Source organism: Hyla sarda, chromosome 3, assembly GCF_029499605.1.
Source record: "Hyla sarda isolate aHylSar1 chromosome 3, aHylSar1.hap1, whole genome shotgun sequence".
NCBI lineage: Eukaryota > Metazoa > Chordata > Amphibia > Anura > Hylidae > Hyla > Hyla sarda.
The window spans coordinates 234,153,709-234,171,086 of NC_079191.1; the positions used below are offsets into that span (position 1 = coordinate 234,153,709).

Here is a 17,378-nt window from a genome sequence, read left to right on the forward strand (position 1 = left end):
TGAAAGAAGTGTGATGATTGGTTGCTATGGGCAACTGGGCAACTTTTCCTTTGCACAAGTTTTGATAAATCTCCCCAATGCTCTTTATTCTTCTTGTGGTTGACCAGTCCCACTGCAACTCAGCTAATCGCCAGTCGCAGTGATGTTCTGCCTCGGCCAGTGATTGGCTTAGCGGCAGTGTGAGGTATTAAAGAAGATCTACAGCGGTATATAACTTATCCCCTATCTGCCGGATAAGGGATAAGTGTCTGATTATTTTGGGGGGGGGGGGGGGGGGGATGTCCAACCGCTGGGTCCCGCCATCTCCTGTATGGGGACGCGGCTCTGCGCAACTAATGCTCGTGTTGTCAACCTCACTATGAGGTCGACAGACGTGCGCACTCAATTCAGCTCTATGCACGAACGCTGCATCTCCATCTCTTCCATAGAGATACATGGAGGAGGCGTGTCGGCTGTGCCCAACAAGCCCCGTGCAGAGGGAGAGCTGCGGATAGTGGATAAGTTGTACTAGGCTGCAGTGCAAAAATAATTTTTTTTAAATCTACTGGTGCCAGAAAGTTATACAGATTTGTAAATTACTTCTATTTAGATGTTATAATCCTTCCAGTACTTAGCTGCTGTATGCTCCACAGGAAGTTCTTTTATTTCTTTTCTGTCTGACCACAGTGCTCTCTGCTGAGACCTCTGTCCATATCAGGAACTGTCCAGAGTAGAATAGATTTGCTCAGGGGATTTTTTTCCTACTCTGGACAGTTCCTGACATGAACAAAAGTGTCAGCAAAGAGCACTGTGGTCAGACAGTAAAGAAATTAAAAAAGAAAAGAACTTCCTGTGGAGCATACAGCAGCTGAACAGTGCTCTCTGCTGAGACCTCTGTCCATATCAGGAACTGTCCAGAGTAGAATAGATTTGCTCAGGGGATTTTTTTCCTACTCTGGACAGTTCCTGACATGGACAAAAGTGTCAGCAAAGAGCACTGTGGTCAGACAGTAAAGAAATTAAAAAAGAAAAGAACTTCCTGTGGAGCATACAGCAGCTGATAAGTACTGAAAGGATTAAGATTTTTAAATAGAAGTTATTTAGAAATATGTTTAACTTTCTGGCACCAGTTGATTTAAAAAAGAAAAAAAATGTTTGCCACTGGTTTACCCCTTTAAGCCTGGCTTTGGTCGTCTTCTTGGTGATGGGGCCCAATGAGAGACATTACTGTTGCTGGCAATAAGCTGATGCGTGTGCTGCTTTGACTACAAGAAGAGGATCACTGCGGAGGCTGGAAGCAGAATACCGGAGGAGCGGTGGGAGGCAAGTCCAGATAGTTTTTTTGTTTTTGTTTTTTATGCCAGCAATCTAAGCAGGTTTGAAAATAATTTATATCCCAGTGAATTCCTTTAAGCTCCCAACTGCATTTAAAACAAAAAGGTTGTTGTGAACATAATGGCCCAGATTTATCGATCTGTCTGGTTTTCCAATAACAACCAATCACTGCCCAGCTTTCATATCTTACTGAACTCTGCTCAAATGAAAACTGAGCTGGGCTTAGTTGCTTTGGGCAATTCTGGGTCAATCTGTACAAAGGTAGAAATATACTTCTTACCATGAATTCATTTAGACGTCACCCCTGAGGCGAAATTTACACAGCTTTTTTAAATATAATTTTGAGGCCTAAAACTGCCATGTTGAAGCATTAGTGTCATTTGTACCAAAAGCTTGGGAGACGCTGGGGGAGATTTATCAAAACCTGTCCAGAAGAAAAGTTGCCCATAGCAACCAATCAGATCACTTCTTTAATTTGTACGCTGAGTAGCCGGCGTGATAGCACGGCTCCCCGCTACTGCGGGTCGCACAGGAGAATACTAAATCACCTAAACCGGCTGACCAGACCCGGAGGAGGCTATTTATTCCTTGCAGGGCAGTTGGTCCTAGGACTATTGGACCACTGTGGCCATTTTACTGAGTGCTGAAAGGGGGCGGATTCTGTATCCTCCGTCCCTTTCCTTGCTAATTGCTTATATTGATAAATCTGTCTCTATACTGACACCACTGTGCTTTACCCCATTCTGTCCCTGATGAGCCCACAGATTGTGGACGAAACACGTCGGAATTTTGGTATGGTTGTCTTGACTTATGAGACATAGCATGTTTATCTCATTTAACAGTTATGTACTATTTGTGATTTGAAGGCTTACATTAACCCCTTGTAAGATATCAGCACTATATTCTATATATCTTTTAAGAGGATTTATTAAAAAAAAGTGATGTTTTAATTCACTACCCCCACTTACCTTTTTTTTTTTCTTTCATTTTTAAGAAGGCCTCTGCAAAATGAAAGAAGCGATCTGATTGGACGCTATAGGCAACATTTCCTTTTCACAGGTTTTGATAAATCTCTCCCGCGGTCTTTGAGAGTGGGGCTAAGTTCACACTGCAGAATCTGCAGACAGAATTTCCCACAGGCGGCACTAGGAAGGCATTGCAGTCTATGGGGATGGCAATGCAGACGTAGCACTGCCCGCGGGATCTCCAACGGAAATTCCATAAGGAGATTCTGTAGTGTGAGGTGGCCGCATTACTTCCTAGCTGTCAAAAAACACTCAATCCCTATGAGACCAGCTGCATGTAAACATGATGATGATGATGATGATGATGATACATGATCCCACATATCAGAAGCCAGTTACTGGATGTAGTAACAACTGCAGCTTCACTGACAGTAAAAACAATAGTTGCCATTCACAATAGATCGGTTATGGGACTATGTAGAGATACATGTCTAATGTTACAGTAGTGTTTCCGAACCAGTGTACCTCCAGCTGTTGCAAAACTACAACTCCCAGCAAGCCCGGACAGCTGACAGCTGTCTAAGGCTGGGTTCACACCACGTTTTTGCACTACATTTCCGTATCAGGTTTTTGATTTAAAAATAAAACGGATTCCTCAAAACCTGACTAAACTGCATCAAAACGTGTGTGTACAAATTTTTATCTGTATACAGTTGAAAACCATATACGGTTTGAAAAAAAAAAAAAAACACATACGTTTTTAACTTTCACTCCATTATGAATAAAGTTTCACTTGTTTGTTTGATTGAATTGATTGAAAGAAAAAAAAATGTGCAAAGTCAAAAACCGGATGGAACCTTACGCACATACGGTTCTGTACGACTCATGTTTAAAAAAATAAAAATAAAAAAAAAACGTATATGGTTTAATACGGTTTTTCACAAGGACCAAAAACCGTGGTAGGCCACGGTTTTCTGACGGGAAAAAAAAATAAGTAAAAAAAAAAAAAAACAGATGGTTTGAAAAACGGAGACAACCGTATACATTATGGTGCTTACAGTTTTGAGTGGGAAGTCTATGGGCACGGTTTTCTGTACAGTTGCATACTGTTTTTCTTATGAAACCGTACAGCAAAATCGTGGTGTGAACCCACCCTAAGGCAGTGTTTCCCAACCAGTGCACCTCCAGCTGTTGCAAAACTACAACTCCCAGCATGCCCAGACAGCCTTCGGCTGTCTGGGCATGCTGGGAGTTGTGGTTCTGAAACAGCTGGAAGCGCACTGGTTGGGAAACACTGGTCTAAGGCATGCTGGGAGTTTTAGTTTAACAACAGCTTGGGGCACACTGGTTGGGAAAGACTTCCCTACAACCTGCAATATCCTTCACCCAACCTGTGGCTCTCAAGCTATTAAAAACTGTTATTTCCAGCAAGCCCAGACATCCAGGTATACTAAGAGTAGTGGACACAGGTTGGGGAACACTGGTCTAAGGGAAGCAACATACACACATGCCATCCGCCTCACTGCTGACATAGCAGCCATACCCTCCCCTGGGTGACCCGGGCAGACTCTACACCCCCTCAGTTACACATGTGACGAGCAGGACACACGTGTACACTCCCGCCTAGACAGCTACAGTGAGGTAGGCGTCCACCCTGGGGAGAAGCACAATTACCCGAATACGAAACAGCACTCTCCCCCGGCACTCTCTGCAGCTTCCGGGTGCTAGTCACTACCCCGCCCACTTACATTACGTCATCATCTACGGAAAGTGGACAGGGACTATTTAGTGGCGAACGCATTCCTATCATAACAGCAGAGACAAACCTCTGTACATCACCATCCTCCAGGGGGCGGGCGTCCGGGCAGTCTCCTCTGTGTGACGTCTGCCCTCATGTTGAAGCACATTCTGCCTTCCCTCATATCCCAGAATGCCTTGCTGGCGTTCTAGCCAATTACAAGATTGCAGCTTGTCCCGCCCCTTTCTCTCCCTGTGCTGCTTGTTTATGAATAAATGTAGGAAATTCGGACAACACGGTAAATTCAAAAGTATACAGCTTTATTAAATCCAAGAGCATGTTGCATTCCTATTTGGAGAGGGAGGAGGCAGTATCAGAACAGGTTTTAAAGGAGATATGTAGTGCTGGGACATAGGGTTATAGGTCCAAATCGGTCCAGCCGTTCTCCCGTTATTGCCGCACGAAGTGAGCTGTGTACTAAAAACTACATTTCCCATGGTGCCCTGCGCTTACTTCCTATAAAATGCTGTTCTCCCCCTGCTCTCTCTTTCCCAACCAGTGTGCCTCTAGCTGTGGCAAGACTACAACTCCCAACATGCCCTGACAGCTTTCTACTATATGGGAAAGCTGGGAATTGCAGTGGTGCCTCCAGCTGTTGCAAGACTACAACTCCCAACCTGCCGGACAGCTTTCTGCTGTACGGGCATTCTGGGAATTGCAGTGGTGCCTCCAGCTGTTGCAAGACTACAACTCCCAGCATGCCCAGACAGCTTTCTGCTGTACGGGCATGCTGGCAGTTGTAGTTTAACAACAGCTTGAGGTACACATGGCTATAGACCAGTTTTTCCCAACCAGTGTGCCTCCAGCTGTTGCAAGACTACAACTACCAGCATGCCCGGACAGCTTTCTGCTGTACGGGCATTCTGGGAATTGCAGTGGTGCCTCCAGCTGTTGCAAGACTACAACTCCCAGCATGCCCTGACAGCTTTCTACTATATGGGAAAGCTGGGAATTGCAGTGGTGCCTCCAGCTGTTGCAAGACTACAACTCCCAACCTGCCCGGACAGCTTTCTGCTGTACGGGCATTCTGGGAATTGCAGTGGTGCCTCCAGCTGTTGCAAGACTACAACTCCCAGCATGCCCAGACAGCTTTCTGCTGTACGGGCATGCTGGGAGTTGTAGTTTAACAACAGCTTGAGGTACACATGGCTATAGACCAGTTTTTCCCAACCAGTGTGCCTCCAGCTGTTGCAAGACTACAACTACCAGCATGCCCGGACAGCTTTCTGCTGTACGGGCATTCTGGGAATTGCAGTGGTGCCTCCAGCTGTTGCAAGACTACAACTCCCAGCATGCCCGGACAGCTTTCTGCTGTACGGACATGCTGGGAGTTGTAGTTTAACAACAGCTTGAGGTACACATGGCTATAGACCAGTTTTTCCCAACCAGTGTGCCTCCAGCTGTTGCAAGACTACAACTACCAGCATGCCCGGACAGCTTTCTGCTGTACGGGCATGCTGGGAGTTGTAGTTTGATAACAGCTTGAGGTACACATGGCTATAGACCAGTTTTTCCAAACCAGTGTGCCTCTAGCTGTTGCAAGACTACAACTCTCAACATGCCCTTACTGCTTGCTGTACAGGCATGCTGGCAGTTGCACTGTGCCTACAACTCTCTTCTTTTTACAAAGAGGTTGATTCCAAAGAGGCTTTAGATTTTTATTCCATTAAAAATAACATTAATTTCCATTTTGTCAATTATGTCTACGTATGTTCACGAGGAATATTTATGTTTTGCGGTACGATGAAGAAATATTGTTTGATAAGGCATCGATGGGAACTGAAACTGTGACAATTACCTCCGAATGGAATTCAAGTAATGTAAGGAAACATTAGAAATTTGTTTTTTTCAAACTAATTATGAATTCTTTCTCTCACTCTCTTTTTCTTCCTCTTCTTTTCTCTCTCATTCTTCCTCTGAGGCTATGTTCACACATCGTAAATTCTGTTGAATTCCACACAGAGATTTTGCAATGGCATTCGGTGCGCTGCACACGGTGTAATTTGTGTGCCATATGTTTATGACGCTGTCGGGAGAAAGAATGAACATATTCCTTGTGTGGACTGCGTACAGAATGCATTGCCGTCTATGAGATTCCTATCGCCGCCATGTCATGTCTGTGCCAGCAGTCTGCAGAATATCAACATGGAGATTTTTATTGTTTGTAGTGGGTCAACTGACCTTTACATTTCCTTTTGACAGGACGAGGTGTGGTGTCCCGGTACTGTATTGCATACCGTACCTTGGTAGAGGTCCCCAAAGTCAGAGTTCCTAGGAACGGTGGGGTCCCTCTTTTCTAGTTAGCCACTCGTCACCCCTCAGTTAGCTAATATTCATCCAAATATAAATGTAAATATGTATATTTAAATGCCTACCTGTTTGCGTTGCAGGACCTTAGGTCATGTGACTCGGTGTTCAGAACTATGGTTTGTTGAAGGACCTTTGGTGGTTCTTATGTCAGGTGTTCACCCACAATGCAATGTAACGGTGAGTGACAGCTGTATGGACCAATCCAAAATCGCTCATTCCCTGCCCATATAAGGGAGCTGCAGCCATTAATCGCTCTCTTGCTCCTGCGCTGCCAAGCAAGCAGCATCTCTTGGGTTGCTGACATTGGATGAGGTAGGACCTCCGCAACTTACAAAGACAATTACTAGGCCTAAGCCTTGAGGCCTAAGCCTATGCTAAAGACTGTGAGTTCTTACAATTCCCAGCTATCTCCGCAAGATCACTGGACCTAAACCTACCCCTAAATCCAGCGGATCTATGCTACAAAAAATCCTCCTAAACTAAAGAGAACTTGCAAGGTCCCAACCACCTGTCAATCGCTGCTTCAGCTGTATATAGACTCTGTTATCTGGACTGTTGTTACTCCTGCATGTTACAGAAAATCTTCAGTAAACTTTCTACAAGTGTTCAGCTAAGCATTGGTTGTGGACAATCCATTATTCTGCACTCACCTATCGCTCTTGGGAAGGGTGGCGATAGGCCCAGCATTACCTAAGCATTTAACCCTCACCCTGGCGTCACGAGTGACAAGGGTTAATAAACCCCTGATACCTGATCAGCAACACCCCAGCTACCCTACACCCCCCGAGGTTTACCACAGAGGGATGAGACATTATAAAAAAAAATGTAAACTGAAATCAGACATTTCCAATCCCTAACCACATCTTCATTGATAGAATGCAAGTCTTCAAAATCTTCAGTCAATTTAATTTTATCATCACTGCTTGAAATTGATGATTAATGGTTCTTCCTCTATATCAGCAGCTTGAAAGGAAGTGTTTCCCGGTCTATAAAAATGGAGATTGTAGTTGCTGTTTCTTCTGTAGCCACCGGAAGGTCCTCTTCATCAACATGAACTATAGGTGAGATGGGACCCAGATTTGGATTTATTTCTGGCAGCACACTTTCTGACGGTTGGGGATATGGCTCGAAAGCAAAAGGCTGTAACATTTCCTCCTCAATAAATTGACAAAAATAATTGTTTTCAGATAGAAATTGAGTATTCTGAACTTTACTTATTGTTGTACATATTGCTGAGGAGTAATCGCTTGGTACATTAATTGCGTCCTTTACATATGTACTTGAAGACCTAACATTTCCAAGATTCAAAGACTCAATAGTATAGATATCTGGTGCTTCAGGGATAGTTTCCTCTGGCATAATCGGCAGTCTTAGAAAATTAGCAGGGTGTGATTGTTCTTCTTGAAGTCCTTCTTTTGTCAAAACTACCTACAAAGCTTGTGAAAGATCTTTCTCTGAGATTAGCGTCCGATTTAATCTCTTTTGGGCTTGCTTAGAAAGAGTAGTTTTACAGGTTTTGGGACTGAGATACAGAAATGGCTTAGTGTTAGTTGCAAAATCCTTTTTGGTAACACTACATGGCCGTTTCCTTTTGCTTGGTGATTCTGTATTATTGGGATCAGTAACTCTTTTTAAAAAAGAGACCAGTAAGCCAGGTGATGGACCATAAGAAGATAGTTCACCAGCGGATAAGGCCACTGATTTTAGAGCTGGGCGGTATGACAAAAAATATCTATCACAATATTTTTGTAAGTTATGGCCGTTCCATGGTATTTGACGGTATTTTCCACCTCCCATAATCCCCCCAATCATGTGACCATGGGCACTGCTTCTCTCCGAACCTCCCCCCCCCCCCCCGGTTTATCAGCCCAGCGCTGTGCTGTCCCCCACATCGGGGAGCTAATCATATGTCACCCGCGAGCGCTACCTCTCTCTGCCCCCCCCCCCCCACCAATGAATTATCAGCCCAGCGGTGCGCTGTCCCCCACATCGGGGAACTAATAATGTCACCCGCGAGCGTTGCTTCTCTTCCCCCCCCCCCCCCCCTCTACAAACAATTATCATCCGCTGCGCTGTACTGTACTATCCTGTGCCTAGGCTGCAAAAATAAACAAAATAAACTTTAACTCACCTTCCTACATTCCCCGTTACCGGCCTCACGGTCCCTCCGCTGCGGTCCTGGGGATGGGAACATCAAAGAGCCGTCAGCTATCACCGGCCGCAGCGATGTCCTCCTCGGCCGATGATAGGCTGAGTGCATTACATAGTTACATAGTTACATAGTTAGTACGGTCGAAAAAAGACATATCTCCATCAAGTTCAACCAGGGAATTAAGGGGTAGGGGTGTGGCGCGATATTGGGGAAGGGATGAGATTTTATATTTCTTCATAAGCATTAATCTTATTTTGTTCCAGGAATGTATCTAAATCTGTTTCAAAGCTGTTAATTGTTCCTGCTGTGACCAGTTCCTGAGGTAGACCGTTCCATAAATTCACAGTCCTCACGGTAAAGAAGGCGTGTCGCCCCTTGAGACTAAACTTTTTCTTCTCCAGACGGAGGGAGTGCCCCCTCGTCCTTTGGGGGGGTTTAACCTGGAACAGTTTTTCTCCATATTTTTTGTATGGGCCATTAATATACTTATATACGTTTATCATATCCCCCCTTAAACGTCTCTTCTCAAGACTAAACAATTGTAACTCCTTTAATCGCTAAGATGTTCCATGCCCCATATTAGTTTAGTCGCGCGTCTCTGCACCCTTTCCAACTCCGCAGTGTCCCTTTTATGGACAGGTGCCCAAAACTGAACAGCATATTCCAGGTAAGGCCGTACCAATGATTTATAAAGGGGGAGTATTATGTCCCTGTCCCTTGAGTCCATGCCTCTTTTTATACATGACAATATCCTGCCGGCTTTGGAAGCAGCAGCCTGACATTGCATGCTATTCTGTAGTCTGTGATCTACAAGTACACCCAGATCCTTCTCTACCAGTGACTCTGCCAGTTTAATCCCCCCTAAGACATACGATGCATGCAGGTTATTAGTACCCAGATGCATAACTTTACATTTATCCACATTGAACCTCATTTGCCAAGTGGATGCCCAGACACTTAGTCTATCCAAGTCATCTTGTAACCTATACACATCCTCTATAGACTGTACCATGCTACAAAGCTTGGTGTCATCTGCAAAGATAGAAACAGAGCTGTTAATACCATCCTCTATATCATTGATAAATAAATTAAACAACAGCGGGCCCAGTACTGAACCTTGGGGTACACCACTAATAACCGGGGACCAATCAGAGTACGAATCATTGACCACCACTCTCTGGGTACGATCCATGAGCCAGTGTTCAATCCAGTTACAAACTAAAATTTCCAAACCCAAAGACCTTAATTTACCTGTCAGACGTCTATGAGGGACAGTATCAAACGCTTTAGCAAAATCCAGAAACACTATATCCACAGCCATTCCTCTGTCAAGGCTTCTACTCACCTCTTCATAAAAGCAAATTAGATTGGTTTGACAACTTCTATCCTTAGTAAACCCATGCTGGCTATCACTTATAATACAATTATCCCCTATGTATTCCTGTATGTAATCCCTTATAAGTCCTTCAAACAATTTACCCACAATGCACGTTAAACTTACCGGTCTATAGTTTCCTGGGGAAGACCTAGAGCCCTTTTTGAAGATTGGCACCACATTTGCCTTGCGCCAGTCCCTTGGCACAATACCAGACACCAGAGAATCTCTAAATATCATGAACAGGGGTACAGATATTACTGAACTTACCTCTCTAAGAACTCTTGGGTGTAGTCCATCCGGTCCTGGGGATTTGCTTACATTTATATCACTTAACTTACCTTGTACCATCTCTACATTAAGCCAGTTCAGTACATTACATGATGTGTTACCAGCACTGACCTGGCCAATGTCAGTTCCTTCTTCCATAGTGTATACAGAACTAAAGAACCCATTCAGTAGCTCCGCCTTCTCTTGATCGCCTGTGACAACCTCCCCATTATCATTATTAAGGGGTCCTACATGCTCTGTCCTTGTTTTTTTTTGCATTTATATATCTAAAAAAATATTTAGGATTAGTTTTGCTTTCTTTGGCCACCTGTCTCTCATTTTGAATTTTTGCTGTTTTTATTACATTTTTACAGATTTTATTAAGCTCCTTGTACTGTTTAAATGTTATAGCTGACCCATCAGATTTGTATTTTTTGAAGGCTATTTTTTTGTTGTTTATTGCTCTTTTAACATCATGTGTCAGCCATGTAGGATTTAGTTTAATCGTTTATATTTGTTCCCCTTTGGTATATATTTAGCTGTATAGTTATTTAGAGTTGATTTAAAGATGTCCCATTTACCTTCTGTATCAGTATTTGCCAACACCTCCCCCCAGTCTATGTCCTGTAGTGCAGCCCTCAGCCCAGGGAAATTTGCCTTTTTAAAGTTATATGTTTTTGACTTCCCCGCCTGTCTTTGTTTTCTACATTTTAAGTCAAAAGTAACTATATTGTGGTCGCTATTACCAAGGTTTTCCCGCACAGTTACATTACCAACCAGCTCTGCGTTGTTGGAAATGATCAGATCCAACAAGGCATCACTTCTTGTTGGGTCCTCCACAAACTGGCCCATAAAATTATCCTGCAATAAATTTAGGAATTGTCGCCCCTTTGTAGTTTTAGCCAACCCCGGACCCCAATCTATATCTGGATAGTTAAAATCTCCCATTATTACCACTGTACCTGCCCGGGCGGCCCTCTCTATTTGTTTATGAAGCCGAACTTCTATCTCTTCAGTGATATTAGGGGGTCTGTAGATTACACCAAATACTATTTTTCTCCTTTTGTAATTCTACCCACAATGATTCCACCTCCTCAGAATCATCACACACTACGGCATCGTTCACACTGACTTTCATACCACTTCTTACATACAGACAGACTCCACCACCTTTTCTGTTCATTCTATCCTTGCGAAACAATGTAAACCCCTGCAGATTAACAGCCCAGTCATGCGAGGAGTCCAGCCATGTCTCAGTGACCCCAACTATATCAATATGTTCCTCCAGTATCAAGGCCTCAAGCTCCCCCATTTTATTTGATAGGCTTCTGGCATTTGTGAACATACACTTTACATTTCCATCCTTTATGTTATTGGGGTTAATGGGATTCAAGGGTGTAAGTTTTATTTTCCTATGAAGCTTATTCCTATTAACTATTCTAACCCCTCCCTCCGCTCCACCCCCAGGTACATTTATAATTCCCACCTCTCTATCTACACTATGTTCCCCCTCTTTGCTGTAGGTTCCCTCCCCCCCAAGTCCCTAGTTTAAACACTCCTCCACCCTTCTAGCCATCTTCTCCCCAAGCAAAGCTGCACCCTCCCCATTGAGGTGCAGCCCGTCCTTACGGTAGAGCCGGTAACCGACAGCGAAGTCAGCCCAGTTCTCCATGAACCCAAACCCTTCATTGTCATGTAAGAAACCAGCCTACTCCTTACATGACAGTGGGCTCAGCCTATCACCGGCCGAGGCGGGACATCTCTGTGGCCGGTGACAGGCTGACGGCTGTGTGACATTCCCATCCCCAGTACCGCAGCTGAGGGACCGTGAGGCGGCAAACGTCGGAACGTGAGTTAAAGTTTATTTTGTTTATTTTTGCAGCCTGGCACAGGATAGTACAGCACAGCGGCTGATAATTATTTGTGGGGGGGGGGGGGTAGAAGCAGCGCTCGCGGGTGACATATGATTAGTTCGCCGATGTGGGGACAGCCGCTGTGGCTGATCATTCATTCACCTGAGGGGGGGGGGGGGCCCAACCGGTATTGCGGTTTGGGAAAGATTCATATCGTGCAGGAAAAAAAATTCGGTATTCGGTATGAACCGGTATACCGCCCAGCACTGACTGAATGTGCAGAGGTTTCTGTCCTAGTTGCAAAACTCTATGTAAATTATGCAGACAAAGTAGACTGCAATGTTGTGGTGATCGGTAAAACTTTGGAAGTTGTAGTTGTTATTGGCATAAAGAAGCTGGTTTCTGGAGTACAAGTGTTAGAAGCTGAGCTAAAGGTCACCACTGTGGTGGTTGAAGTAGAACATGTACTAACAACTGCTGGTGTTGGCAAAGTGGTAAAAGAAACAGCTGCTGTAGTAGCAGGCAATGTTCCACTTGCTTACGATGATTTTGATGGTAGACTTGGAAAAATCGCTGGTTCTGCCGATTATCCTCCTCATGTGTACGCATGGTGCTCAAAATATAGCAAACACATTCTGTAGGTGTCATTGACTTTACCAAGCAAAACCTTCTGCACCATCTGTTCCAAATTTTCAGTAAACTGACCACTATTTTGGAGCCATTTTGTGATGCGACCTTCATTATTAGGAAATGAGTGTAATAATAACAGATTTGTTCAGTTTACGCCATGTGGTGGGGCATCCCTTTATGACACAGGCTGGCATTCTAATTGTAGAATTATAGAGGAAAGCACACAAAAATTGTGAGGTGTACTTTACTTTTACATTGTAATAAAAGTTATGAACGGTTCTTGTGAATTTATTAAAAAAAATAGTACATTTCTGGAATTCAAATTGTTAATAACATTCTCCATCAATTTACCAATGGTTATAGAGTTTTTTTTCTCACTCGGACTGTGCTGGTTGGAGCTGCTACACCTACTATTACTACCAAAAGGGGCCTGCTGTTGATAAGACCTACCTAAAGGGTTGTTGCTAATAAAACTACTAATAATCTAATAACAATATATAGGGGGAGGGGGTTAGATACTGGGGGCAACTGTATACAGGACGAACTACCTACATGAAGTTATTTCATTACTTACAAGAGGCTACTTACCACGACAAAATATTTAAATGAATTCTGTAGCACAGCATTTTATTATTCCTCTGTCACCGGGCTGCAATAAGAAACACTCGCTCACCTTCCGACGTTCCCCTGTTGCGCCGATATCTGTGTCCCGATATTGGTGTTCTTTCTCTTCTTCCGCTTCCTGGGGACAGTGAATCATGCTACGCTCAGCGTATCAACGGCCGCAGCAATATTCAGCCTCACCGGAGATACGCTAAGCGCAGCACGACTCACTGTCCCCCAGGAAGCAGAAGAAAAGACGGATGAGAGAACGGGACACCGATATAGGCACAACAGAGATACGTTGAAGGCTGAGTGGATGTTTCTTTTGTTTCTTTTTGCAGCCCGGGCACAGAGGAATAATAAAATGCAGCGCAACAGTACTCCTTTAAATGGGAATGCTAATTATATGGGGACCAACCTACAAGTGGCACCTGCTGAATGGGTGATACCATATGAAGGGACATGTCTACCTACTGAAGAAACCAAAAAACACATTTTCTGGGGGTTTGTGGGTGAGTCATCCAACTGTTAAACAAGCCACTACTGTGCATGACACTAGGATGTTATTATAAAAGTTTGGAGCGCTATAGGTGCTGGAAAGAGAAGCCTAAAATGTTTGTCAGACAGGTTCTCTGAAGAACAGTTGTGGCTGGAAGAAATCATCATGAAGGTTTGGACGGAATTGAGACGGAAAATGAAAGTGATTGAGACCGAGAAAACATCAACTGCAAGTCGCCTGATATGACCACTTATATGGTCTACAGAGCCCATGTAGAGTGGATATGTGTCACTATATGGTCACTGGGGGACTATTTACTACTTGTATAACAGTATTATTAAGGCCATGTTCACACGGCAGAATTTCCATGCCAGATATTTCTGGCACGGAAATTCCTTTTTCCGTGTCTGCACAAAGAATGAACATGTTCATTCTTAGTGCGGAGACTGTATGGAATGCATAGTAGTCTATGAGACGGCGCATTCCCGTGTTGGTCTAAGCAACGGCAGATTATGTATGCGCCCCGCACTCTTCAGAATGTCCGCACAGAGATACTCCGTGCAGACATTCTGACATGTGAATTCAGTGCAGAAATTCTGCTGTGTGAATCCACTTTATGGGGGAGATTTATCAAAACCTTACCAGAGAAAAAGTTGCTGAGTTGCCCATGGCAACCAATCAGATCGCTTCTTTCATTTTTAACAATGCCTCTGCAAAATGAAAGAAGCCATCTGATTGGTTGCTATGAGCAATTTTCCCTTTGCACAGGTTTTCAGAAATCTCCCCCTATATGGGTATGTTCACACGAGCAGACCCACAGCGTATTTTACGCTGCAGATCTGCCACTGAAGGACTCCTGCATGGTGGCTTTACATGTGCCTGCTCGGAGCAGCAATACGCCACTACGAGCAGACACACTGCGATGTGCAAAACACAGCGCGCATGCGCAGTATACTCTCACATTGTGGCAGCTCTCGACCTAGCTCATGAAGCAGGGGGAGCGGCCACCATGCGTGCGAGTACACCGTGCATGCACGGCGACTCGCACATTGCTTCAGTATGTCTGCTCATAGCGGCGTAATGCCGCTCCTAGAAGGCACTTGTAAAGCCGCCAAGCAGCGGTTCTTTAGCGGCAGATCCGTAGCATAAAATACGCTGTAGTTCCGCTTGTGGGAACGTACCCTATATGTAAAATCTTCAGAATTCATGTGTAAATTCCGCATGCATTCGGCATGAATTCTTTCTGTATGTAAAATAGATATTTTGGCCATGTTCAAACATTGTGATTTCCTTGCGGAACTCTGCTTGGAATGTATGTATGGAAATTCCGCTGCAGCAGAGTTGAATTCAACGGTATTCTGCTCCACAGGGCACATAGCGGAATTTCCATGCCAGAATGTTTCTGGCATGGAAAATCTGTTTTCCGTGTCCACTGAAAGAATGAAAATATTTATTCTTGGTGCAGACACTGCACGGAAAGCATATCCGTCTATGAGATGGAGCAATCCTGTGCGGTCCTTTCGCTTCAGTGTCCGGAATGTCCGCACAGAGATTTTCCATGCGGACATTATGTAGTGTAAACATAGTCTAACCGTATGATGGTTGTAAAAAGGTGTGGTGATAATATTACTCCTTAGATACCGGGGTATCTATAAGATTTATTACCTTACATCCAATTTATACAAGGATAATTGATAGCAGTATAACGGAATTGGTAAATAGTAGAGGTGCACCGAAATGGAAATTTCAGAACCGAAGCGAAACCGAAATAAAAAAAAATGTCCGGCCGAAACCGATACCGAAAATGACTTCTCCCCGTCTTCTGGTAAAATGCAGCGCTCCGCTCATTAGATTAGATTCCCCCACATTAGATTGCCAGCTCCCCCACATTAGGTCGGGAGTTCCCCCACAATAGTAGGCAGCTCCCCCACAATAGTAGGCAGCTCCCCCACAATAGTAGGCAGCTCCCCCACAATAGTAGGCAGCTCCCCCACAACAGTAGGCAGGTTCCCAAATTAGGTCAGCATTTCCCCCACAATAGTAGGCAGGTTCCCCACAATAGTAGGCAGCTCCCCCAACAATAGTAGGCAGTTCCCACACAATATTAGGCAGCTCCCCCCAACAATATTAGGCAGCTCCCCCCACATTAGGTCAGCAGTTCCCCCACAATAGTAGGCAGGTTCCTCACATTAGGTCAGCATTTCCCCCACAATAGTAGGCAGCTCCCCCCAACAATAGTAGGCAGTTCCCACACAATATTAGGCAGCTCCCCCCAACAATATTAGGCAGCTCCCCCCACATTTGTAGGCAGCTCCCCCCCCCACAATATCAGGCAGCTCCCCCCAACAATATTAGGCAGCTCTCCCCAACAATATTAGGCAGCTCCCCCCACATTTGTAGGCAGCTCCCCCCACAATATCAGGCAGCTCCCCCCAACAATATTAGGCAGCTCCCCCCACAATATTAGGCAGCTCCCCCCAACAATATTAGGCAGCTCCCCCCCCATAATATAAGGCAGCTTCCCCCCCCCCCCCACAATATCAGGCAGCTTCCCCCCCCCCCCCCACAATATCAGGCAGCTTCCCCCCCCCCACAATATCAGGCAGCTCCCCCCCACAATATTAGGCAGCTCCCCCCCCACAATATTAGGCAGCTCCCCCCCCCCACAATATTAGGCAGCTCCCCCCCCACACACACACACATTTGTAGGCAGCTCCCCCCCACATTAGGTCAGCAGTTCCCCCACCCCACAGACATACAGCTTCCAGCCATATACAGTGTATGGCTGGAGGCTGTATGTCTGTACTGCTGCCCCCACAGTGTTCCGGTCACCGCTCCTCCGCCCCGGGGTCACATCTACTGCTATGGCCTATGGACCATAGCAGTAGGTGGCGGTGCCAGGACCGGAGGAGCGATGACCGGAACACTGAAGAAGATGACGCGGTCACTTACCAGGCCCCGGCCGGCGTGCGTTCTCCTGCGACGATCCTGCGGTCCTCCTGCGTCTCTATGGTTGTACGCACGGGACGTCAGTGACGTCCCGTGCGTACGACCATAGAGGCGGAGAAGCGAAGGACCGAAGGAGGATCGCAGGAGGACGCCGGGGAATGGTGAGTGACCGCCGGACATCCTTATGTCCCGAAAAGATTTTTCAGGACACAGGGATGTCCTGGATAGGATTAGGAATACTTCTTTTTATGTGCCCGGGCCGGCTCCTGTGTGTGGCTGCAGGCGGGGGCCGACCAGAGCTTATAAAAACTAATACTGTATACTAAAAAACAGGGGGCCTCCAGCTGTTGTGAAACTACAACTCCCAGCATGCCCGGACAGACTTTGCCGGTCCGGGCATGCTGGGAGTTGTAGTTTCACAACAGCTGGAGGCCCCCTGGTTTTTAGTATACAGTATTAGGTTTTATATGCGCTGGCCGGCCCCCGCCTGCAGCCACACACAGGAGCCGGCCCGGGCACATAAAAATAAGTATTCCTAATCCTATCCCGCAGAGCGCAACCCCCCCCCCCCCAGATGTTGCGGCCTGCCCCCCCTGCACCGCCCACGAGTGCCTCTGCCACTGGCAGCGTTTGTAACTTGTGCTGTGGGCGGGCAGGGGA

General features: G+C 45.5%; 1 protein-coding gene across 3 annotated transcripts in view; it reads right to left on the reverse strand.

The window, feature by feature from the left end:
* Positions 1-4,198, reverse strand: part of ATG5 (autophagy related 5) — a 175,418-nt gene extending 171,220 nt beyond the window's left edge. The window contains exon 1 of one of the 3 annotated variants that reach the window (XM_056566223.1): positions 4,106-4,198. The gene's annotated coding sequence lies outside the window, so the exon portion shown is untranslated. Of the gene's footprint in view, positions 1-3,786; positions 3,811-3,953; positions 4,022-4,105 lie in introns of those variants that run through there. The other 2 variants (XM_056566221.1, XM_056566224.1) reach the window with 2 other exon arrangements.
* Positions 4,199-17,378: the final 13,180 nt, after the last annotated feature.